The following is a 25,667-nucleotide window of genomic DNA, read 5'->3' on the forward strand; positions in this document are numbered from 1 at the left end:
GACTCCATTCGGGGCCTGTTGTCTTGTTTTTAACAAGACTAAATGAATAATGTATTGGAAGGGTTCGACCCATTGCTAAGGAATTAGTAAGCACTTAATATGACATCAGATATCAGGCAAAGAGGGTGAGAGAAGAGAAGAAAGACACAAAAGAAGGTTGTGGGAAGGCGGGGAGGGAAACCCTGGCGGAAGCCCCGCTCAGCACGGGCCAAGCATTCTCATCACCATGACCACATGAAACGTCCCCGGAACCACAGAAAAGTTTGTCGTGGAAACTGAGAGGCAGGGCTACGTTCTTTTTTTCTTGCTCAAATTCAGAGACATGAAGTAAAGAGGCAGAGATGGGATCCTCTTCAGGCTACCCACAGACTCTAGTTGTCACCATTTATGTTGCTTTGAAACATCCCCCAAACAATCAGTACGTGTCCCATGGAAGACCGCGTCCCCAGGGCACCGGAGACCCCCACAGACATGCTCCCAAGCTCACGGGTATGCACACCCAGAAGGCGTTTTCAAACGCTCACTTGGACACCCTCCCACACGATCACATGCATACACAACAAGGTGTGTGTGGCCAAGGTCAGCGCTTCTCCTTGTGGGAATCAAAAGCAGTTACCCTTTTATCACTTTGAATTGATTATCTCAGCATTCTCTTCCCCAACCTCCCCCCACCCCCAGACAAGGCCCAGTTCCTCCACTCCCTGCTGTCAAAGTCCCCGCTCCTTCCCTTTGTGGCACTTGGCAGAGCTCATCCCCAGGACATGCGTGGTCGTTTGATCAGTGTCTGCCACCCCTCCTGCACCTGCTGCTTCAGAGCGTGGGGAGCCACGGCTGCTGGGCTGCAGAGCTCCTAGCACCACGCCTGGCATACAGTAAAAGCGTCATAAATGTGTGTGGAATGCTGGGATGCAGGAGTGAGCACCCCTAATGAGTCCTTTCAAATGCAAGGTCTCAACACCTCAGACCCCCTGAACCGGCCTCACTGTAAGGCCCTTGACCTTGTAAGAGCTCCCAGCCCCAGGCCTCTGACTCTCTCTGCTCTGTAGCCTCCCTGGGCGTTCAGAACAGCTGCCTCCTTCCTCAGCGTCGACCTCGGAGGCCTCGCCCCCAGAAGGGTGGGCAGGGGTCCCACCTGGCTCTGAGCTGGGGTTTTCAAATCTAACATAATTAGGATCCAAAGACCCCAGAGGGGTCTTTGAGCCAGTGACCCCTTTTCCTTTTTCTACCTGCCACGCTCAGCACTTTCCCTCCTTTCCTTCACACCCTTGACTGGAGCCTCAGATTCCCTTGGAACAAACATTTACATTTCTGCCTTTTTTTCCAGGGACTCAGCCTGTCTCTAATAAATAGAACATGAGCCGCTACCGCTGCCCAACCCCGGAGCAGTACTGGGGGGTCTGGGCGAGCCCTGGCTGCTCCATTCCTCTCCTGCAGGCTCCCCGGCAGACCTGCCCCTTCCATGCCGCCCTGCCCTCCCCCCCAGCTCCGGATTTCTGCGCCCTCCCCTTCATTAAATCAGCAGCCATCAGGCTCCTGGAGACATGGGCTGCCCAGCTTCCCGGACCGGAGAGGGCCCAAGGGGTTGATTAGCATATTGTTGTAAGGAAGGAAGGCTGGAGTCATCCTTTTTCCTATTGACACAAAATAGCGAGGACCCGAAGGCTCCCCCACCTCTCCAGCCGGCCAGAGGCTGCCGAGGAAACAAGACACTCCTCTATCTCTTTTCTGAACCCCCATTATTCCCTCCCCTCCTTTCCAGTTCTTCCCCTTCTTTTCCCTATTCTCTTACCCTGCTCACCTCCTCTCTTCTCTGACGCTCCTCTTCTGTTCTCTCCTTTGTCCCCAACCCACCTCCTCCTTCCTCTGCCCCTTCTCCCCTCTACTCCCCTCCATTCCTCTTCCCTCCCTCCCTGTCTCTCTCTCTCCTCCTCCTCCACCTCTCTCTCTCCTCTCTCTTTCTCCATCTTTCTTCTCTTTAACCTCCTGCTGTCTCCACCTTAGCTCTGTCTTTTAAAAACAACTGCAAACACAGAAGCCACCAAGGAAAGGCTCCCCCCCTCCTGAAGCCAACAGCAGACTAGTGCCCCCTTAGAGCTCCGAGCGTTTTCCCCAGGACCAAAGCTTTGCTCTGCCTGGAAAGCCACTGGAATGACAAATCTTTGGACAAATTACTGATTTCTCATCTAATTTACATCCAATTAGTGTGAGTGAAATGAATCATGTGGTCAGCCCCTCAGGGGAAACATTGAGATAACAAATGCCCAGAGCTTCTTTCCTGGGGAACTGACGGGCCCTCGGGGAAGTCCATGATTTACCCCTCGGGTCAGAGGCCCCCTCCCCTCCCCCAGGCAGGTTACCAAGCCCATAGATCAACCCCGCCCTCTCCCTGCAGCCCCTCGGGCCCTGGAGAGTTCAGACTGGTAATGAATGGGTGGGTGAGGACCAGATCTGCCTCTGTGGGGACCCACTTCAGATCAGAATGCAGAGATGAGTTTTTGGAGCAAGTGCCAAGTCGGGCACTCCAGACCCTCAAGCACAGCCTCTCCCCCACCCCACAGGGACTGCATGAGGCAGGAGGTCCAGGGCCCTGGTGACTCGAAATGGCATTTGCTGCCACTCACCAGGTACCAGGCCCTGTGTTCAGGGCTTTGCAGCACCAAGGCTCTTAACCCTCACGAAGCACGGAGAAGGCAGGCACTGCCCGGACCTCCACGTGAGAGGGAGGGAAACAGGCTCAGGGGCAACTTGCTCAAGGCTAGTTGCCCTAATCGGTCGAGAGGGAGGGCTGAGGGGTTTGAACCTCGGCGGTGTGAGGCCAGACGGAGTCCAAGTGCTTCACCATCGTGTTGTCTGCTCCATCTATTTCGCAAAGGAGGAAGCTGAGGCTCAGAGAGGTGAAGTCATTGCCCAAGGTCCCGGGTCAGGTTCGGCAGAGCGAGAGCACGGTCAGGCCCAGTGCCGTTCTTCCCCGGGCGTCCTCCTCCGTGGCGCAGGGCAGGGTCGGAGCTCCTGTGAGTCCGGGCCAGGTGGAAACCGCTTCTGCGGTGAACGCAGACAAACGACCCCAGGCCCCCCGCAGCCTGCCGGTGGCGGGTGGGGGGAACCACAGCGGAACGCAACGCACACCTTGGTGTGACTGGGTCACCACGTGCTCCTTCATGCATGAAGAGCAGCAGACGGAATTCAGAAATGTTTTTCTAAAACAAGAAAGATTACCCTCTGACACCGCTTGAAGTGGGAAGACAGGAGCGCGGGCGGGGCGGGGCGGGGGGCACGGGTTTCTTGTCTGAACAGTGCAGTAACTGCGTGTTTGGGATGAGTTTGCTCTTCCTGTGTAAACTTGTTTCTAGTCTGCTATTTAAAACCTGGCATATGGATGGGCTCTCAGCTTCCAGTACTGGCAGTTCTTAACATTCACAGCGACTAAATAAAAAGGGAATTTTAAAAACCAAATGCAGTTTTACCCCATAACAAGGCAAAGAGAGAAAACTACTAAGAAGTTAGCAACTCTGAACTTGCGCGCCACCAACCCTCTCCACGCGGAGGCCTCTCGGTGGTGCAGGGTGAGGAGAGAAGGGACCGGCATCCTCTGAGTACCTCCTGTCGGCCTCACGGTCCATGCTGGGCGGTTGGCCTTCAGGTTGGGTCAGAATAAGGGCATAGTCTTCACAACCAGCCGGCCAGGCACTGAAGCCCAGCTCTCCCGCTCACTAACTGGGTGACCTCGGATACGGCATCACCGTCTCTGAGCTTCAGCTTCTCCAGCTTCTTCAGCTGTAAGACAGGCCTACCATGGGACCTAACTCACAGGATGTGGTAAGCATTCCATGAGCTAATGCTTGTAAAACATGTAGCACGGTGCCCAGCGCAGACTGCGGGTGCGAAACGCTGTAGTTATTATCTGCACATCTGCTGGGGCAGTGGCGATTATTTTCCTCATTTTTCAGCTTCTGAGATTACAGATGATGCTGTACTTCGACTCGGCTGTCCAACCCATTCTTTCAAGAGGCTGAAGATAACCTCTGGCCCCAGGAATGTGGAAAGCAGAGTAGGAAGAGAGGCCCAGGGTGTCTAGAGGAGAAGGAAGGGGACACCAGGAGGCATAGAACCTAGCTCACTATGGTCGGGAGCGGAGTGGCAAGGCTCCAAGGCACAGCGACCAGTTTGATTCCTCCCTGGGTCCCCAGTAGCAACAGCAATTCTTAAGTGCTTATCATGTGCCTGGCACTATTCTAAAAGTTTTGCAAGTTGTGGGGGGTTTTTGCTGCCCACCTGAGCCACAGACCAGCTCAGGAAAAGAAGGCAGAAAAGTTAAGGCACAAGGTCACACAGCTAGGCAGTGAATGAAGGCCTGGAACACCCAGCCAGGGAGCCCCGCTCTGAGTTACTGTACTGTGCTGGGCACCAGGGGGCATCCCGAAGCAGAGAAGAAAGCATTGCACCCAGAGAGAATGCAGAAATGGCCCCTTTGGTGCAAGTAGGCCACCCAGTCAGCTGCAAGCCCCCTACCAGCTCACTGGGGGGCAGACCTGTTCCGGACTCCTTACCCGAACTGCCTACCCCCACTCCAATCAGAGCCAGCCCCCTGAAGAGCCAGTGAGAACCCACTTCCTGACCAGCACCCACAGGGCGGACCACCACCCCCCAGGTGTGTGGATGGTCCGAGCAGAGTGGTGCTGTGGTTCAGCAGCTTCACGTGGCCTCAGCTTCCTGTTCTGTAACAGGGAGGATCCTGGCACCTTCCCCATGTATGATCACCAGTGGGGATTAAGTAAAGCAGCTGTACCTGGCACCGAGCTTGCAGCTCTGTTGTTGCTGTTGCCAGCGAGGAAATGAGGTTGGAGGCGGCAGCAGCAGGTGAGCCCAACACCGAAACTGTTGGGTTTGAACCCTGCTCCGTCAGCAGGGCTGTGAGAGGGCTGTGGGAGCGTTGGGGTGTCTGTGTGGGGAACCCAGTGGTCTGACAGCATGACCCCACTGATGTTGTGGGTTGTCTCTGGCTCGATGGCCCCAAACACACTGAACCCCCCTGCTTCTTGGGGACTGCTCCCAGACACCTCCTCCCAGCTCCCTACTTGTCCAGAGCTGGGCTTGGGAGGAAGAACTTTGTCCTCACTCGGAGATTTGCCCCAGGCGTCACCGAGGACACGCCTGCTCGGAGCGCCTGCTTCTGAGCCTGCCACTGTCAAGACTTATGGCTGCCTCGTCGCTCCCCCTCGCTGGGTCTGGCTACATCACTTATCTCCCCGACGCTGACCTGCCAGCAGCTGCAGGAGGCTCTCTCCGGTAAGATTTGATTAATGAGGTTCAGCAGCAACAAATCAGTCTTATGGAGCAGCCCTCCCCCTCTCCGGGACACACGTTCACAACAGCCGCTGCATACAAACCGCCCAGCGGGTGTGGGGCTGCCACCGGCCCTCCTGTCCGCGGCCCCTGGCTCTGCACCCCTGTTCCCTGAGTCAAACCCAGCAGGATTTGCCCTCACCCCCAAGTATGCACTGCATCCTGGTGCAAGCAAGGGGGGCTTGCTTTTTCCCTTATCTTCAAGACAATAATTACTACAGTAGTGTAAATCACAATAGCTACTATTTCTGGACTTGCCGTATGCAATCACTTTGCTAAACACTGGACATGATTTTATTCGATTAATCCTCTCAGCAACCGTATGGAACAGGGATTTTATGATCCCCGTTTCACAGATGAGGAAAGTGAAGTGCGAGTGGGCCGGTCACTTGCACGTCACACAGATAGAAATGGGCAGAGCTGGGATTTGAACCTCAGTGCTCTTGCCTTTCATGGTACTTCTCCTGTTTGAAGTCTTAACTCTCTTTGGAAATACGAGGAAATCTATGGCCCTTCTCCTTGGCAAAATGCAAGCATCTGTACTCACGTAGACACACAATGTCGCCGCACGCAGACCCACCGAGTTTTACCCTGTCTATCCTGAGGCCACTGCCCCTCCCTCAGCCGCACCCCCCTGTGACACAAGCTCGGCCCTTTCCCTTCTGGCCCTCAGCTTCTCCTGTGAGGGCAGAAAGGGGGGGTCCCACCTCCACGGGTCCATCTCTCTCCCACTGTGTGTGTCAGGTGCCGACACCCAAGCCCTGCTTCCCCGACACATTGGCGCGCTCCCATCCAGAAAGTTCTTGTCCTTGGGCGGCACAACTGTTTTTCTCTTTGAGTCTCCAACCTCTCTGTGTGCATCACCCCACCCTGCCCTTCTCCCTACCCTCACTGCTTTATTGGAACTGTTTGCTTCTCAAGTAGTTACAGGAAGCCCATGGCACATCACAGTCGGTCCACTCCTTCGCAGCATAATCTACGCATCACTCTAGTGCATGTCCCTCCGGCCATGGTGACCCCATGTCACCTTCCCCAGAGTCCTTCTGAGGTGGGCGTTCAGCACACTGCTCCTTGGGCCCCCACAGCACCCCTTTCCCCCAGACCACTAGCCTCAGTCTCCACTTTTCCCTTGCACACTGAAAGGGCTGTACATCTCCCCCTTTCATTCCCCTCTTTACCTTCCCTAAAGCCCTCACATCCCAGAAACATTTGTCAGGGATTTGCCAATAATCACTTTTTCATCTGCTGGGGCAAGAGTCATCTTTGCATATAGATGCTTTCTAATAGATGCTGCATTGATTATGTAAAGTTCTTTTGGGAATCGCCTGGCCATTTCTGGGTCCTTACTGACCAGTCCCACCTCCAATACACATCTCCGATCTCCTGGGTCAGGGTGCCAAAGCACCTGAGCCAGAGGCTGGGGGAGGGCACAGGCCTCGCCTGTGGCGGGGATAATGACTCTACCCAGCCGAGATGGACTTGCGTGGCCCACTCTGCTTTATACAGGCTGGCCGAGGAAGGTCCATTTAACTTGAGTATGGCCTGTTCCTCAGTTGGAAATAACAGCAATGATTCTGGCATAAACATTTTTTTTGTACTTTGCAGTTTACAAAGCAAAGAGCGCCTCTCTGTCAGCTCATGCTATCCTCACAATGATCCGGTGGGAGGGGTTATTGTGCCCAGTTTACAGACATGGAAAGTAAGGCACTGAGATGTGCCTTGCCCAACATGGCTTGATTCTCGGGTAGCAATCCCAACCCTGGAGCCCAACTCATCAGACTGTAAGATTATACTTTTCCCCTTATATTGTTTTGCCTAAAAGTTCATGTGGAAAGGGGCATTTATAAGTGGTCTCAGCTGTTCCCACTCGTCCTGGTGTCCCCTGGGAGCTTGCAGGGAATGGGATGTGGTCATGTGGGTTTGTGCAGAGGAGATATATAAACAGCTATGTGCGGGGTATCTGGAAGTGGATGGGTGAGTGTTTCTGTGCAAACTAAGTGTGCATGTGTGTGAGGACGTGGGTTGAATGAGTACGAGCATGTAGAGTGCAAGCGGGGGCAGCCAAGTGTCTGGTGCGTGCACGTGTGGTGTGAACCCCTGGCCGGCTTCCTTCTCTGGTGGATCCTTCTGTACTTTGTCTTCAGAGCCCAGAGTCTATGGGTTCAGCCTCTTAGGATGAGAAGACCGGATGAACCAGCATTTGCAGACTATTTGGGGATAATTATAAAACCAACACTTTAACACACATGCCCAGTCCTTCAAAAATGGCTCCCCCTGCAAGCTCAGGACGGGCCTCAAACTTTGGGAGTTGGCCTCTGGGCAGCGCCTTTGGAGTCAGTGATCAAGTCACACAGAAAAGGGGGCCCATCGTCTCGTGGGTGTGGATGTGGGCCCAGAAAAGTCACTGTGTGTTAGGCCAATAGCCTCAGAGGGCAGAGCTGGAGGGAGGGGGGACAGCCGTGCCAAATTCCCGTGGAACACAACACCTCCTGCCACTGTGCCCAGGGGTCATAGGGAAGTGTTCAGGGACCCTGAGGCAGCTCAGCGGGGCTCCACCGAGCCCTGGTGGAGTCTGGTGGTTGGCCTCTGAAAGCACGGTCGCTGGTCCCTCAAGTTTTCCTCTGGCCAATCCCCAGCTTGTGAGATGGCAAGGTCCAAAGAGGTCTCTTCATTGGATGCCCTCCCCCAGGTCTTATTGTGCCGGAGTCAGCTCACAGAGGGGTCTGGAGGCCTCCCGGGGACCCCATCATGGCCTCTGAGACAGAGCAGACTGCCATCACAGTACACTTGCTGGCTTCCACTGGGCCCAGAAACCCTGAAAACGGCCCTAACCCTCCGCAACACCGAGTCTGTAACTAAGAGGTGGCAGGGAGACAAAGCCCATCAGGTTGGTGGGGTACCCTTATGGCCCAGCCCAGGCGGGCCGACTTCCCTTCCTGCTACCCCCAGGCCAGCATTCCAGGCAGCGATGCTGGAGCTTCCCCTGGAGCTTCCTGGTCTGGCTTCTACCTGAACTTGGCATCCCCGTGTGCCAGTTAGAGTCACACCTCCCATTTAACCAGAAGCACATTTTCCAGCTTGTTCTTCCACTAGGCTGGGCTCCAAATGCCTCTTGTGGTTGTTTCCGAAATCCAATCCAACCTCAAAGCATGAAGATTTGCCATTATTAAAGACGAGCAAAAACATATGCCTCGGGCTCTGGAGAGAATTTCTAATGAGGATTCCAGAGATCACAGCCTGTTTGTGAGCCTCGGAATCCGACGGGCCCTTAACAGTCACGAAGCCCCTAATTACGCTCCCTGCACATCCCAAGTACCCACCACCCCGCCTCCGCCGCGCGGCTCCCGTGACATGAGTCTGTGTGATGTAGAGATGCGTTTAAAGTCGGCCTCTAAAGGGAAAAACCAGGCATGGTCAAAATTAGCCCTACAGATCCCTCCGGGGGGGAGACCAAGGCCCCGTCTCTCAGCGAGTCCAGCACAGCCGGGCTTCCCTTCAGCCTTGGAACAAATCACTTTTCTTTGGGTTAAGCACCAGATGAGGTTATTGGCTTGATTTGAGGGACCATGTTCCATGACAAATGCACGTCTTTAAACACTAGAATCACCCTCAGGGTAATACTCACAGGATAGAGGTATGGAGATCCTGAAAGCCATTGGGGGAACAGCAGGATCCATCTCCCAGCTCGTGTTTGCTCTGGGGCATAGCTCTTTGAATGAATTGGGGGTCAGAACACCCACTTTATTCTCCATACACACTCTTTGTTGTCATTATTACTGAGCTGTGTGCTTATGCGTGGTTGAATTCAAATACGTGAAGTGCGATCTCCCTGGAAAAGCCATTCCCTGCATTACAATAGGTTTACATCCTTCACAGCTACTACCTCTGCATTCTGAATGCCACTTCTTCCAGGAGACATTCCCTGATTGCCTCTGCTGGAAGCCGTGTCTCTGACTATAAACTCCCATAGTCCCTAATCTGTACCCAACTGATGACCAATGTCACCCTGTGTCTCTCATCATAGTAACTATGCATATGTCTTATCTCACTACCAAACATGTCATGAAGTCCTTGAGGGCAGGGTCTTCCTCTGCTTCACCTCTGGGGTCCCCACAGTGCTTGGTCCAGTGGTTCCTATATACCTCTTATCAATAAATGTTGATTCAAAGAATAGACATATACACAAGTGAACTACAAAACTGGTTTATCTTGGGGAATAAAAACTTCTGTCCTTTGCTGATACAGAAGTACTCTACTGCTGGACTTAGAGCAGGCTGGAGTGAGGGTCTCCATGTTGACCCGACCCCCCAGATTACATGCCCTGGGGGATGCCTTTCCGTGCCTTCTTCACTCCGTTGCTCCTCCCCGCTGCCTTTCCCACCAGGCCCTCCCATTCCGATGCACTGTGTGGGGCCCATGTGCCCCAGGAAAATGGCAGGAGCCTCACACCAGCAAGCATTAATATCTCTATTTCACTCATAAAGAAACTGAGGCTCAGAGACACACATCTGGCCTGCAAGCTTATGGTTAGTGAACAGCGGGACCTGGATTTGTGCGAACCAACTCTGTTTTTCCTTCTTTCTCTATTTAATCACATGCTGCCTCTGGAGAGAGGTGCCATTCTGTTCATAATGAGCGTCCAGTTATTATGGGGAGCCCCACCCCTCCCAGACCAACGAGAGGCCGGCAGCCCGTGTCCTGGTGACTCTTGTCCCATCGGAATGTTCTGTTGGGGAATAATTTTAGAGGCTCCCTGCTGAAGGGCAAAACGAGCCTGTGATATGGTGGCAGCACCTCCAAATGCCCCTTTACCAGGTCACCTGCATTTTGCCCCCAGGTCTCTTGAGGTGCTGCGACTTCTATGTTTTCTTCCAGGACCCTGGCACCCAGCTCCAGACTCTGCACCACTGGCTGTCCCCCCTTCGTCACTCCCTCTTCCCGTCCCTCTCCCCCTGAGGGACGGCACAGCATGAGGAATGAGGGCTTGGCACAGCAGATCTTTAATACTTGACTGGCTGTTGGCAAGTCACTTAACCACACTGAGCTAAGTTTCTTCACCTGTGAAGTCAGGATCATAAGACTCATATCAGAGGCTCGCTGGCCTGAAGTCAACGACATGTGCAGCAGGGGTCCCAGCTCAGAGCACCTTCAGCCGGACTTGAGACCAGCCAGGGCGCAGAGTCAGGCCGTACAGACAGCACCTCCGCTCCTGCACTCACTCACCAACTGTGCGACTCTGGCAGGCTGCTCACTGTCTCTGAGCTTCGGATTCCTCACCAGTGAAGCAGGAATAAAATAGTACCTAACGCACGGGGCGGCTTTGCGACGAAGTGAGTTAATTCACACTAACGCCTTAGCACAGTGTCTGGCTATTACTCAATCAATGTTACCATTAATTATTGGCCACTATTAATTATGCCAGTGGACTGATGGGCAAGTGTGGAAGGGGTTGCTTTACATGAGGTTTTGACTAAAGTAAATGAGCTATTGCCTCGGGCATTGGTCCTTGGGCTGCCTGGTGTCCGAGCCCTGTGGAGGAGTGGGCAGCAGGCAGCATGAAGGTGGAGGAGCTGTTTGAAGGTACCTGGGCTACACAGGGCAGCACAGGCTGGTTTAGTGCAGTGGATCCCCAGGAAAGCTAAGATATCTATTTACTGAGCAGCTACTATGTTCCCAGGTCTATGGTTGCTGCTGAGGACTCAGTGTGGACAGGAGACACAGCCTTGCCCTCCCAGTGTGCCCAGTCTGGTGATGCTTCTGGGCCTGCATACCCAGAGACCCTTCCTGGGGGCGAATCTCAGAGACTGTGGGGTGGCCCAGCACAACACAGGCAGGGTGGTGTACTCACCTCGGTGAGTCCCGGGCTGCAGATGTGCACAGAGGAGTTTGCCAGAGCAGAACAACCGAAAACAGTCATTGAACTCACACAAGGCCCCCCAAGGGGCTCCCAGAAGTAGCCGGGAGACATTGTGTAGGAGAGAGCAGGAGAGAGAGAGGATTCAGGGCTGCGATGGACAAGGGGCCATATTATTGCCTAAGGCCAGTGAAACTGGGGGAAATGAAGGTGCAAAATGGGAGCTCCAGCCTCCATAAAGGATGGTCCGTGCCCTGGCAGGGCCTTCCTTCCCACAGACTCGCTTGCTATGACACCCCTCCCCCCCATTCCTTCTGCACGGCCTGCACACACTGGGCGCACCCCAGAAAGTCACGGGGACGCACAGCACCGCACGCTCAGCAGGCACACATCTCACAAGTCCTGCACACACCAGGCTGTCCTCTCCCCACCATCTCCCCGCCCCCACTCCACCGGCCCCTCTCTCCAGCACCCTGTGGGCTTTGGGACCTGGCAGACCCAGCCCCCAGTCCCAGCCCTGCCATTTCACTATGTGATTTGGCAGAGCTACTTAAACTCTTGGAGCCTCAGTTTCCCTTTCACAAGGTTGCTGTGATGGGCTCATGCATGCAAAGTCTTTAGCACTACACAGGTCTCCTGCTTTTCAAAAGTTCACTTTACGCCACTTCACTTTACAAAAGACCTAAGTTAGCACCTGTTTTTGCTACTCAAAAGAAATCTGAAGGTTTTCACTTTTACAAACAGCAACGACAACAAAGTGGAACGTGAAAACCACAGTCAGCGGTGGTTGTGCAGCCAGCACCTGGAGCCGCGCGGGTGGCAGCACCCAGCTCCTTCCCCGGGAACTGTGCTCAGCACCAGCCCACCGTAGCTGCGAGCTGTGTCTGTGAGCATCTGTGCTTTCTCTGGATTTGTTTTGTGCATCTGTTCGCAAGATGTGCCCTAAGGTAATTGCTTCTTCACTTTACACCATTTCAGCTTACAAAACTTTTCAGAGGAACTTTCTACTTTTGGATGGTGGGGAAACCTGTACCTGGCACATATGGGGTGCTTTATAAACATGAGGATCTTGCTTACACCCCACGCCAGAGTCATGGGCACACCTACTCCACCAGGCCAGGATCTCACCACACATAACGTCCCAAAGACCCCAAGCCTGGTCCTTCTTCTCTAGGTGGCCCTACAGAAAGACCCGCGGGGGCAGTTTTGCCAGGAATGCCCATAGGGCCTCAGCCCCCAGAGGCAGCCCAGGAGCCTCTCTGCACACGGGGGCTGTGCTGGGTGGCCTCACCCCAGAGATGCTTCTCTCCCCTCCTGCACATCCCAACAGGACTCAGTCAAGACCAGCCTCGCAGCTGCCGCCCCACCTTCCCCCGAGCTCCTCCCTCCGCTCCTCCACATCTTCTGTTATCTCAACTACTTTAAGAGAGTTCTCTTTTCTCCCCCTCGACTGCTCCGATGCTAATCTCTCTCCATAAATCATACCCTCTAATCTTTTCATCACCTTTCTCTGATTAAAGCAGCCTGGGGGTTGGGAGCCACAATCCTCAGTGACTATAAATGCTTTGATGTCCAAACGCAGGCTGTGGCACTGGCTGGCGGTCAGGCTGTCAGCCACCCCGTGTGGCAGGCCTGGCGCAGGCACCGTCTACCCGAACACCTTCCCCAGTTGTCCTGGGCTGCCAGCGCGGCCCGGCACCTCGAGGATTTCACAGATCTCTTCATGAATATTTCTCACTACATACTGGATGTCATTATTCTATTGAGAATCAATTAGCCCAAATGTTGTTATGACAGCTACAGAAAAATGATATTTTTAGCTTTGCTTTATGCAGCTCTGTCTCTTCACAGAATTATTGAAAACCTTAAAACTGATCTAGTGGCGACAAGGGCCTTTGTGGCAAGCCGGGGAGCGACTGATCTGGGACTGTGGCACAGTGGGTCGTGCGAGGCTTTTCTCAGTGAAGCGGGAGCACGTCAGAAATAACTCCCAGGGTGGAAGGCTGAGTGTGACCTTGGGCAAGATACAGGCCCTGTCTGAACCTCAATTTCTGCATCTGTAAAATGGCAATAAAAATTATCCCGACCTTTAGTGTTGTGATGAAGATGACATGCAACAAGGCGTTAATAGCACTCAGTGAGTCCTGGCCAGGTAGCTCATTTGGTTAGAGCTTCATCCCAATATGCCAAGGTTGTGGGTTCAATCCCCAGTCAGGGCACATACAAGAAACAACCAATGGATCGATAATAGACGGGTGAAACAACAGGTCAATGTTTCTCCCTCTCTCCCTTCCTCTGTCTCTCTAAAAGCACTATGTTAAAGAACACATATTTAAAAAAACAACAACTCGGTAAGCCTCACGGCAGCACCATCACAGAGGTTCCGGGGTTCCATGTGTGAGTGGCACTGGTGCCTAGTGATTAAGCAGGAGGGCCCTGGAACAAGGCTGCTTAGGTTCGAGTCCCGACTCTGACACTTGGTAGGCATGTGACCTTAAGTCACTTAACCTTCTCGGTGACTCAGTTTTATCACCCATAGAGTGGGATTTAATCACACCTACCTGTTAATGCTGTTGTGAGGAGTAAATGAGCTAATACAAGTAAAGCACTTGTGAATCCTTCCTGGCTCAAAAAAGTGCCATGTCTCAAACAAGTGTTGGAGAGGATGCAGAGAAAAGGGAACCCTAGTGCACTGTTGGTGGGAATGCAGACTGGTGCAGCCACTGTGGAAAACAGTGTGGAATTTCCTCAGAAAACTAAAAATGGAACTGCCTTTTTTTTTAAACATATCTGGTCTTTGTCCTCAGTTCTTTTTTTTCTACGATTTTATTTATTTATGTATTTTTACAGAAGGAAGGGAGGGAGATAGAAAGAGAAACATCAATGTGCGGTTGCTGGGGGTCATGGCCTGCAACCCAGGCATGTACCCTGACTGGGAATCGAACCTGTGACACTTTGGTTCGCAGCCCACGCTCAATCCACTGAGCTACGCCAGCCAGGGCTTGGAACTGCCTTTTGACCCAGTAATTCTGCTGCTGGGCTTATACCCTAAGAGCCCTGAAACACCAATCTAAAAGAACCTATGCACCCCAATGTTCATAGCAGCACAATTTACAATAGTCATGCTCTGAAAGCAACCTAAGTGCCCATCAGCAAATGAGTGGATCAAAAACTGTGGTATATTTACACAATGGAATTCTACGCAGCAGAGAGAAAGAAGGAGCTTATACCCTTTGCCACAGCATGGATGGAACTGGAGAGCATTATGCTAAGTGAAATAAGCCAGGCGGTGAGGGACAAATACCATATAATTTCACCTTTAACTGGAACATAATCAACAAAAGGAAAAAAGCAAACAAAATATAACCAGAGTCATTGAAATTAAGAACAGTCTAACAATAGCCAGAGGGGAGGGGGGAGGGGACAGTGGGAGAATGGTTTTCAGGAAGGACACATGGACAAAACCAAGGGGGAGGGTGGAAGCAAGGGAGGGAGTTAGGTTTGGAGGGGGTGGGGGGCAGGGGTGGGGAGAAAATATGGACAACTGTAATTGAACAGCAATAAAATAATTTAAATTTAAAAAATACGCCAGCTCTTTTTAAGGTCGGATGGCTGTCACGGTCGCCTGCCGCCCACCTTGCTCAGCTGACCGCTGAGGCTAACATCCTCCCCTCCTGTCCCTGCATATTCAAGCCCTCTCATCGTGAAACCGTAGCTCAGCTGTCACCTCCACCGCTGCACCTGACAGACAGAGACCGGGATGCTTGTTCCAATAATCGCTGGGTGACTTGGACAAGGCAGTTAGCCTCTTTGTCTTAGTTACCTTGGAGGCAAAAAAGGGAAATAATCATTTCTTTACACCTCAGATACGGTACTGGCCCAGTTTGGAAACTGGGTGGGCAATTCCTCACTCAAATACCAGCCCCCTCGGACAGCTTCTAAAGATCACTTGCATTCTTCTCCCCCACCAGGAGCAGTTTTACAGATTTACAGTACACAGGGAGCTGTTTTATGGGAAAGAAAAGCAGAAATCATCTTTGGCCAAGAGGCCCTGGACTAGAGTAGAGGGGAGAGGCAGCTCCCCCCGCCACCCCCCGCTCCCCGCAGCCACAGACTGCCAAGACAGGAGGAGCTGGTGTCAGGAAAAAGGTTGAACCTACCTGAACACCTTTGCTTCCAGCCAAGGTATGCCCCACTCTCCTGTCCAGTAGGTTTTGTCCAGCTGGACTTTAACAGCACCTGACGGCTGACATCTTTCAGCCGAGCAAGGGCCAGAGGAGCAGGCTGGTAGGAGCCCCCAGGGGTCCCCAGTGCTCCCGGTACCCTGTGCTCGCCAACCCTGGCTCTCTGCCTGAATAAATCCTTGCTGTGTTCTCAGGCTCAGTGCAAATCAACCCTTATTTATGCAGCCTCCTCAGTCCCTTCTTTTGGGATTACCTCCTCCCCCTTCTCCATGGGCCCCAGCACACTCTCTCTGGCTGCCGCTGCAGGGCTGTCTCTCCGCTGCACTGTAAGCAAACAGAGAACCCAGACTCGGCTCGTACGTGCTCTGTGTTCTCTGCTCTGTCTCCCTTGTCTTGTCATCACACTGTCTCCAGGGCACAACTGGCCTCCCTGGAGACTGTCCCGCCCACTGTCACCCCCTCTGTGGCCTCTGGAAGAGCACCCTGCCCAACCTCAAGTCCAAGATCACCTCATACAGCCTCGTAGGCTGTGCCCTGCATAACTCCGGGTGCCACTCACATGTCCGTGGTGTGCCGACGGCCCTGTGCACCACAGGGGCCCAGCCTGTACCCGGGCTTTTAAAAGACTTTTCATGATTCTGGATAATACTCCAACTTTTGAAGGCCCTGTCCCAAATAAAATCATGTTTATATACTTCGGCTGGTATAATTTCTCTCTGTAAAAGTATTTGGAAAAAAAATTTATAATTTGACTTTTGAAATGTGGCTATGAACAGCTGATGTATATTTGGCTGTAATTTCTCAGCAGTCATTCCCGAGGAGTCTTGAGAAAAGCAAGAACTGAATCTGCAAACTGGTTTCAAATGTAAAGTAGCTTTTATGAATTTAGCAATTAACAAAGTTGGTCTAATGTTTTATAGACATTTAAGTACACATCTATTCTTTTTCTCTTTCAAGATTTTATTTGTTTATTTTTAGAAAGAAGGGAAGAGAGGGAGAGAACTTTCGATGTGTGAGAGAAACAGTTGTGTCTTGCACACCCCCAACTGGGGACCTGGCCCACAACCCAGACATGTGCCCCGACTGGGAATCGAACCAGCGACCCTTCGGCTGGCAGGCTGGTGCTCAATCCACTGAGCCACACCAGCCAGGGCCACGTCTATTCTTTTTCACCCTGCAGTTTGCTTCTTATTTTGGAATCAATAACAGTTCCTTTCAGAAACCAGAATTGTCGTGGGCCTCAAGCCTGAGCCCAGGCCCTTTCCTACGTCTCCCCAGGTGACAGAGGCCAGTGTATTGCTTAGAAAGACACTTTACTGAAGGGCTAGCGATGTGCAAATGACTATGTGCCCCCCTCGATTCTTGCAGTCTAAACATAATTATTAGTAGCCCCCCCCCCCATTTACTCTATAGGGTATGACAGTCTGCACTGTCGGTTATGTGGTCACTGTGAAATATGGGAAGAAAGTGCCACTGAGGAAAAGTACCACCAAGGAAAGGGTGGCATTGGCTGGCCCAGCCCTGCTCCAGAGTCCCTTTCAGGACAGGCTTTCGGCCCTTCTCTTGACCTGCTCCCATACGGTCCAGGGAAGTGCACCCTCCACCCTTACCCCCACCTACCCCGTCTAGAAATGTTCTGGGGACCATCACAGCTCAGAATCCACAACAAACTGCCCTCACACCACAGATAGAAAGTCTGTTTCTCACCCGCATCTAATGTCCGCTTGCCAAAGTCCTCATTTCCTGCTGCACGAATGACATCTTTCTCAGAAGACTGACAATGGACATTTTCATTTCCTTTGGAGAAAACCCCACTCCCATCCATAAGGATACGCTCTGGCCCTATGATCCCAAAAATACAATTGAAAAATAGTTCCACGTTAATACATGCCCCAGTGTCTTAATCTACATATCTTTAAATCTTAAATCTTTCATGGAACAAGGCACAATATCAATTAATCAGTCGATCAATTTCTCTTTTTAGCACCAGTCAGATTGTGTTATGACTATATCCATGGGCCCCCTCCCTGAACTGTGAGTTCTTGGAGGGAGATATGGGTGCCTCATTCATCTCTGCATGCCCAGTGCCGGTCCCGGCCTGGCACACAGAAATGCTTCCTGAAGGATGAGGGGATGAATACATATGACAGCAGTGTTCTATTAGACTGTGAGTTCCTTGCGAATGGAACTGTGGCTGTTCATTTCTGTCTCCACCATAATATGCAGCAGCCCGTGGCAGAGGCTCACTGGAGGGCAGAAGCTCATGCAACATTTGATTGAATGTGGGTGGATGGATGGATGGATGGATGGAAGGAGGGATAGATGGTTGGATACACTTTGGGTGGGTATATCCTGAGCCTAAGAGATTGTTGTCTAAGGAGAAAATAGAGCGCTTTGACCTCTAACAGTTTTTCAGGGCCTAACTCCAAATCCCATGAGGACTGACTGCTCTAAATGGTCCCCATCCTTGGATTCCCAAGAGAATTTTATGGATCTTTACAATAAACTCCCTTCTCTTTCAGGCAGTTCAAATGGGTCTTTGTTTCTTCTACCCAAAAGAGGCTGACTCAGATAGGAGCCGTCCTCTTATGTAGGGGGAAGGGAGTTAGGGAGGGGCCCACCACAAGTGGGTCTCAGGAAGCATGGTGTACTTCTCTCTCGCTGCCTTCCCCAAAACAGTGGGAGAAGGCTGGGCTGGTAATCAGAGCCGTGGGAGCTCAGTTTAATTTAATGAACCTGGGAGGCTCCTGTGCGGGTCTGTGTCAAGTGCTGGGTGGACAGCTTGGTTCTTGTCCTTGAAATGGTCCACCAGCACCCTAGCATCACCCCCAATAGTTGCTGTTTTGTGCCGGGTAAATCACCCACTGTTCTGGGACTCAGTTCTGCATCTATAAAATGTAAAGTTGGAAAGAGGTCCTCAAGCCTTTCCTGCTTTTACGTTTTGCGTTCAAGGTTGCAGATACGCTCCCACTGGAAATGCTCCCCATTCTTTGGGTGGAATAGCACGTCTGAGCTCACCAACACTGATGTAGAGCCCCACCTCCTCGACTGGCTTTCACAAAAGCACAGAGAACGTGGCATGATTTTGTCATTTTTCTGTAGCTCACATTCTTCCTGCCACCCAGAAGTCCTTCACGTTTTCACCCTCCTGGACCAGTCTCTCCTCCAGAATTCCTTCCCTCCTGGTACCTCCGCCTGCAGGCCCAGCCCCTGCCTTGCATTTCAGCAGGCGCCCCCCTCCTCCCCGGGGGGTGATCTGATTTTCTCTGCAGGATGGTGGTTTCCTAGGGGGCAGACGAGAATGTCTTTACACAGTCCTCTCTCCCTACAAGGGGCTTGCTCAGGGCTCTGACACAGTAGGCACCACTGAGTATTTAATGTCATGGGCAGCTGAGCAATGATTTTGATTGTGCTGTAGAAGGACAGTTTATGACCAGGTAAATGTTCACAAATTATTGTAAGATTTTTCTTTTCAAAAGCAGATCACAAAACAGCAAATATTCTAGGCTATCACATTGTTCTCAAATGGATTTGGAAGGAATGGGGGGAGATGTGTATGTACCCAAGACATTTTCATTCATGAAGGCAGATTTTTGGGTGACTTGTTTTCTTCATCCAGCATAGCTATATTTTGAAATGTTTTAGAATGACTCTCTTTTACTTTCAGAATGGGAAAAAGGAGAAAAGATATTTAAAAATAAATAAGTAAATGTTTGTTTAGTGAATGGAAGAACCGGGCTCTGGTGTGTTAGCGGAGACTCTAATTTGAGCTGGATCTCGGAGTGGAAGTCATCCTCCGCCAGCCAAGTCCTCCTCCCCACCCAGCCATTGTTAACACTGGAACCCCAGAGGAGTTTCTCACTGTAGCTCTGTTCTTAAAGAGTTGGCAATGATCTTTTGTGGTTCATTAGGAGTAATAGTCGTACTGCTTTGGCCGAAAGCAAGGATCACAACCCCTCCACGTACACCGCACGTTACAGTTTTCAAAGCGTTTTTATATACACATCCTCATTTTCTCCTTACAACCCTCCAAGGCCATCATTAGTGCCTCCTAGTAACAGGAGCAAACTGGGGCCTCCAGCGAACAGCTGAGGAGGTCAAGGTCACACAGCTGGCAAGGGGTAGAGTCTTTTACTCAAATCAGCTGCTTCTCCTCGTGTAAATCTCCAGGCCCGCAGATCAGGCAGCGTATCAGGGGCACCCACATTTCTTTTTGCTCCCCAGGGGTTCAATTTCCAGGCAAGCAGGGTTTGCGGACCAGCATTTTCTGCCTGGAGTCTGCAATGCTCAGGAGAGCTCTAAGGAAGAACCCCGCCAGGAGCAAACCCTGCGTGAGGGAGCGCGTCCGCCTCTCCTCTGTGAGCCACGGTAGTGGCCGGGACACGATGCCCCGGTGTCCAGGGCAGCAGCCGTGGGGGAGGGAGCAGCAGAGGCGCTGGAGGGAGCAGGGAGCATTTCTGCCTGGAGAAGCGGGCGGTGCCTGGAACCGGGGCTGGAATCTAGCCTCTGGCGGCGCAATCTGGGCTTAACTTGTTTCTACTCCGGAAGGAAGAGACGGCTACCCCCAAAGCGGGAGCTGCTCACAACGTCCCGCCCCGTTCCTGGTGGAGGAGGTGGGGTGGCGGCGAACCTCTGACCTTAATGCCGCAAGATCGTCAGAAACTTCCCATTTGCTGCCACCATCTCACCAAAAGGCCAATTCTCCTGCCGTTCTACAGACCTCGCGTAGATCCACGAGGAGGAATCTGAAAATTAATTACACTTCCTTTATAATTATGATCAGAAAAAATACAAAGTAGTAGGGAAGATAGTAGATACTGAGTTTGTATATGGCTTCCAAAGTAAATCCTTTCAAATGTTTTAATGAGAAATTTGAATTTGCTTGTAGAACTTTTTTTTATATTAGGTTTTTGTACTGGAAATGATTACACACAATTGATCGAATGACTCCAAACAAATAATCAAAAACTTCAATGAGGATTTTTCAAATTCTTGACAGGCGCCATCAACAAGATAGTTTGTTCTCACCTGTAAGCGATAAGATATTTCAAGCCATTTTAAAACAAGTGTTCAACACAATTGCAATTGGATTTACAGACTCAGCTAGGTCTTTATTGACAGAAGTGATGTTGGGATTTCTTGTGCTAAAGCAGGGTGTGGGGTCTAATCGAACTTTTTCGTGGGAAGAGTTTCAAAGAGCTGAGCTCTAGTCTGCACACCAGGCATGCACCCTGAGGACCGTCAGGCTGCAGGGAGCCTGGACGCCCGGAGAAGCACAAAGCAGGCGAGAAGGGACAGAAATGCCCCAAAGCACATGAAACCGAGATCCAGGGTCACCGCTGGAGCCTCACCACTCCCCAGCCCCAGCCTGCTTGCCTCTGTCCTGGACTGGTGACAGCTTGGACACCTGGAACACAAAGTCCAGCCATGCCACAGGGTCCCCTGTTCACCGTGGACTGTGGTATACTCTAAAATCAGTTGATACGGTAGATGTCCACTACAGTAGATGTCCACCCTCTTGATCACACCCACCCCATTTGAGCCTGCTGGCCACTTACAGGAACCTCAGGGTATCCCTCCTTAAGCCCCTCCATAGAGCCCCAGCCCAGGCTGCTCCCTGTTAGGGGCAACCAGCCAATGAGTTCCAGATGCCCCAGAACCATGTGACTTCTCCAAGGGTAGGTGGGGGGTGATGTTTCCTGGCAGGTCAGGTGAGTGACTCTGGCTTAGAGGTCCCACCTGGTAAGAGAGGCTGGAAGGTCACGAATTTCCTAGGAGGGGTTCTCAGCCAGCTTTGGGACTTTGTAGAGAGCTGACACTGGGAGAAGAGAGCCCAGGGGAACTGAGGGGAGCACAAAGGAAAACTGGGCTAGTGCCCAGCAGAGCCCCTCCCAGGTAGGACTCAAGAGCCCTTCCCCTCCTGCTCTCCTAGGCCTCCAAGGGCCCTGTGAAAGGACCAGAAAGGAACTCTGGGGCCAAGGAGCATCCAACCCACCGTGGAGGCAACCCTGGGCATGTGAGGCAGGAGCCTCCTTGTTGTTTCTGCTGAAAGGTGGGAAAGATGAGGAGGGTAGATGGAGGAGGAGGGACTAGGAGAAGACTGGGTGGAGAGGGAGAGAGCAAGATTGGGGAAAGAAACAGATGTAAAGACAGATGGGGAGAGACAGAGAGTGGGATTTGGGGATAAAGATTGATGAAGGGAGGCAAGCCTGTGAGGAAGGGGGGCGGAAGGAGAGGGAGGCAGAAAAAGCATATGAAGGAATCCGCCTAGTTCCTCAAACACAGGATTGCGAGCGCCCTTTGGAGAAGTCGAGCTTGGTGGAAACGCTAACTCCACCGGCAAGTGCAAATGCAAAGAGACCCTGAGAGCACTTTGTGCAAATATCAGGCCGGGAAGTGCTGCGCCCGCGAAGCTGCCGGGCACCTCGGTGGCCCCCCGCCCCAGGCTGCACGCTAATTCACTTTGCCGTCACCTCCGCGGGCGGGGTCGGGCAAGCGCGGGCAGCAGGAGCGCGCAAAGGGCGCAGAGAGCCTTTGGAGGGCCAGGGGCCCTGGCCCCGGCTAATGGAGCAAAAGACAGATCAGCAGAAGCAAGGCAGGTGGGGCTGCAGGGGGAGCGCGGTCACCCGGGAGGAAGTCAGAGCGAGAGCGGCAGCGATGCTGAGGAAAGGATGGTGCGCTAGGACCTGGGCTTGGGTTCTGCAGCTTCCACCTGCCTCGTGAGATACTTTGAGAAAGACTTACTGGGCCTCAGTTTCCTTGTTTATAAAATAGGAAAGTAAAACCTTTGCTGTTTTCCCTCAAAGGGTGTTTGTGAGACTGAAATGTGAAGGGGTTTGGAAAACAATTAAGTTCATAAATGGTACCTAATGGTGATGACGATAATATAATAAAGGCGCCTGGCACTGTTCCAAAGGCTTTGCGTATATTTGCTCTTGCAATACTCTCAACAACTCCATAACTCCATTATGACGGTCGTGCAGATTTTAAAACTGAGGCACAGAGAGGTTGAATCACTCATCCAAGGACACACAGACAGAAGTAGCCGGTGAACCCCAGCAGTTTGGCTCCAGAGCCCATGCTACATTAAAGTGTAGGAGCACATGTTGTTAATGCCTACACGTTACAATTGAAGGAAAGGAGTTGCAAAAGGTTGGGGCCTTGCCCTGTGTCCCACAGGTAGTAAGCAAAACCAGAATGTGGGCTTTCAGGCACAGAGGAAGTGAGTGGAGAGAACAAGGACTACGGGGCATGGAGACTGGGGTCCAGCGTCTTGTTCTGCCTCTGTGTGAGGTCACGAGAGTTGATTTCACTCTGTGTGAAAGGGACCACTGACCAACTCCACAAAGCTATTGTAAAGATTAAAGGAGAAAAATCCTGTGAGGAACCTGAGCCACAGGTGTGGCTCAGTAAATTCATTTGGTCAATATTTATTGGGCGCTGTGCCAGGCCCAGAAGACACAGTGATGACTGAGACTGAGAAGATCCCTGGCCCAGGGGACTTGCCTTTTACTAGGGAGACAGATAACAAGTAAACACTCCTTACAGATTGTGACGAAGAAGGCCAGGAAGAGAATGAAGAGAGCATTCGTTGTAAGAGGTTCATATAGGGAAACCCAGAGAGATCAGAGAAGTCCTCTGTGAGGAGGTGATATTACATCTGAAAGATAAGATAGAGCCAAGCAGGAGAGGAGCTGGGGATTGTATCCCAAGAGGGAGGACAGCCAGAGCAAAGGCACTGAGGCAGAAAAGAGCTCGATATACTCCAGGGATTGATGACGAAAGCAGGGTGAATGGCAAAAGAGGGGTGCAGAGGCAGGCAGTCAGGGGGCTGACCTGCAGGGCTGTGTAGTCCCTGGATTTTATCCTGAGCTCAATGGGAAGTCATTGCTTTAAAGTAGGAGTGACATAATCCAATTTACCCTCTTTTGTATCCATTCTAGAGAGAGAGGGGACAGGGGATGGGGGAGAGAGAGACTTGTTGTTCCACTTATTTATGCATTCATTGGTTGATTCTTGTATGTGCCCTGACGGGGGATCGAACCCACAACTTTGGTATATCAGGATGACACTCTAACCAGCTGAGCTACCCGGCAGGGGCAATTTACACTCTCAAAAATCACACTGGCTACCGGATGAAGACAAGAGCAAGAGTGAAAGCAGAAAGTTCTAGAAGGTGTGGTTTCTATTCAGGCTTGAACCAAGAGATGTCAGGGGAGTTGGAAAGACATGGATGAATGCAAAAATATTTTATTATAATATGAATGCTAACTGCCGCTCACCTTTTCATCATGATCAGTACTATCTAGTCTCGAGCTCAGCTTCCAGGCCTAGTAGAGTGGGCTTCACCAGTTCCACTGGGAACATGGGACAACAGCCACCAGTTATTTAGCTGACCCCCCTGTCCTGTTGCTTCATAAGAGGAGTTGGGGGTCAGGCTGGCCCACAGCTAGAGACCAATGGGCAAAACTTGAGACTGTGCGCACTGACCCCACCACCGGAGACCAGCTGGCCCTCATCCCTCCTCCTCCTGAGTGCTGTGTTAGGTCCTTGGGGGGAGAAGGAATGATCAGCCACGGTCACTGCCTTCAAGGTAGAGTATTCTGGGGGGCAGGTTGCTCTGGAGATCTCAGGAGAACAAACTGGGGATTATCCTGTTGTGTTTCTCTTTAAGCATTTGTTGTTGAAATGGAAGTTACAATCCAAGCTAATTTGAATAACAGAATCATAGGAAAAAACACCCTCTAACCACAAAAATGAATATTCAACATTCCCACCTTATCTTCTTTGCTTTGTAGGGCTGTTTCTCAGCTGCATATTAAATGGCCCCTTCATGTGAAGCTGGCAGAGTGGCGGTTTTGCAAGACAGAATGCTGCTGGGCTAAGGTGCTAAATTCAGAACATAAGTCATTCTGGGCCTCCAGGATTTCAAAGCCCTTACAAGGACAGGCCGAGTGCCACAGTGCCACGGGGAAGGTGGAAGGACTGGGAAAAGTTTGGATCAAGACCCTGGAGGGTGCGGAGTGAGAACTGAATGTTCCTAACCAGCTCTCGCAAGTCCAGAGGCCACGCTGCCCTGGCTCTGGTGGGGTGCCTAGGGAAATTCCCCGAAGAAGAGCATCTGATACATGGGTATCTCAGAGGGTGGCCCCGCTGCGTAAGTGCTGTGTGCCTCGGGTGCCCCTGCAGAAATCCCACAAGTTGTGTTTACATTGAAAACTGCAAGTTCCCTGGATTCAGCTGGCCCTTGGGACAGAATCAGTATGATATTCTCTTTCACCCACTTTTCAAGCCGGGCAGAGCTTCTTCTGTGTGCTCGTGCCCTCAGCTGCACGCGCTGACACACCACACCAGGAGCAGCTCCCTGCTCACGACACTAACTTCTCTGTCTCCTCGCCTTTGCATTTGCTGTGCTTTCTTCCCAGATGCCTGCGCCTCCAACTGGACTCCTGGCAAGTCCCTGCTCCATGTCACCTCCTCTTGCATTTCCGGACCCCCACCCTAACCGGCTTCCCAAAGAACTTACACACTGTGATGTAATTACCTGTTTTCACATCCTCCACCAAACTAGCTTGTCATACGTTCCCCAAGGGAATGTCTGTGGCTGCAGCACTTGGCCAGGACCCGGCACAGAACCGAGACCAGCCTGGGCTTGGAAACGCACATGTGGGACATGGGTGGCTTTGGGACAAGACAGTGGGTGACACAAAGGAAAAAATAACAGTAACTATGGCGGGTGCCAGAATCAGGATCTCAAATGGTCTGACTTGCTGGATGAGTGGGCTTAATCCAACAGGAAGACATTTAACAAAAACAAATGTCATGTCCGACATTCGTAGTTCACACCAAGGACCTTAGAAGTGGAGCTGGGGTTGGGGGGCAGAGGCCCATGTAACATTAGGATTCATTGGTTGCCAGCAACAGAAACAATGCTTGCTCGTGCAGGCAAAAAGGAAATTCAGTGGAAGGAACGGATCGTTTTCAGGGTTGAAGGAGAGGGTATTGCACCAGATCTCAGAGGAGGGGGGACACAGCCATGACTCTCCTCGGCCAGGAGAGTGAGGAGAATTTGGCTGACATGCTCATGAACAGCATTCGTGGTGGGAGGCGGGGTTGCCCAAGAGAAAGAGACAAGCTTCTACCAGACGAATGGAGAGTGGGTGCTGTGGAGGTAAAAACAGGACCACACAGACGGTGGGTCCAGTCCCCTGGCATTACAGAAGCTCAGAGAGGGCAATTGCCTGCCTGCAGACCCCCAGGGACAGACACAGGCCTCCTGGCTCCAG

Source organism: Phyllostomus hastatus, unplaced genomic scaffold, assembly GCF_019186645.2.
Source record: "Phyllostomus hastatus isolate PE091 unplaced genomic scaffold, TTU_PhHast_1.1 phas_scaffold_182, whole genome shotgun sequence".
NCBI classification, from domain to species: domain Eukaryota; kingdom Metazoa; phylum Chordata; class Mammalia; order Chiroptera; family Phyllostomidae; genus Phyllostomus; species Phyllostomus hastatus.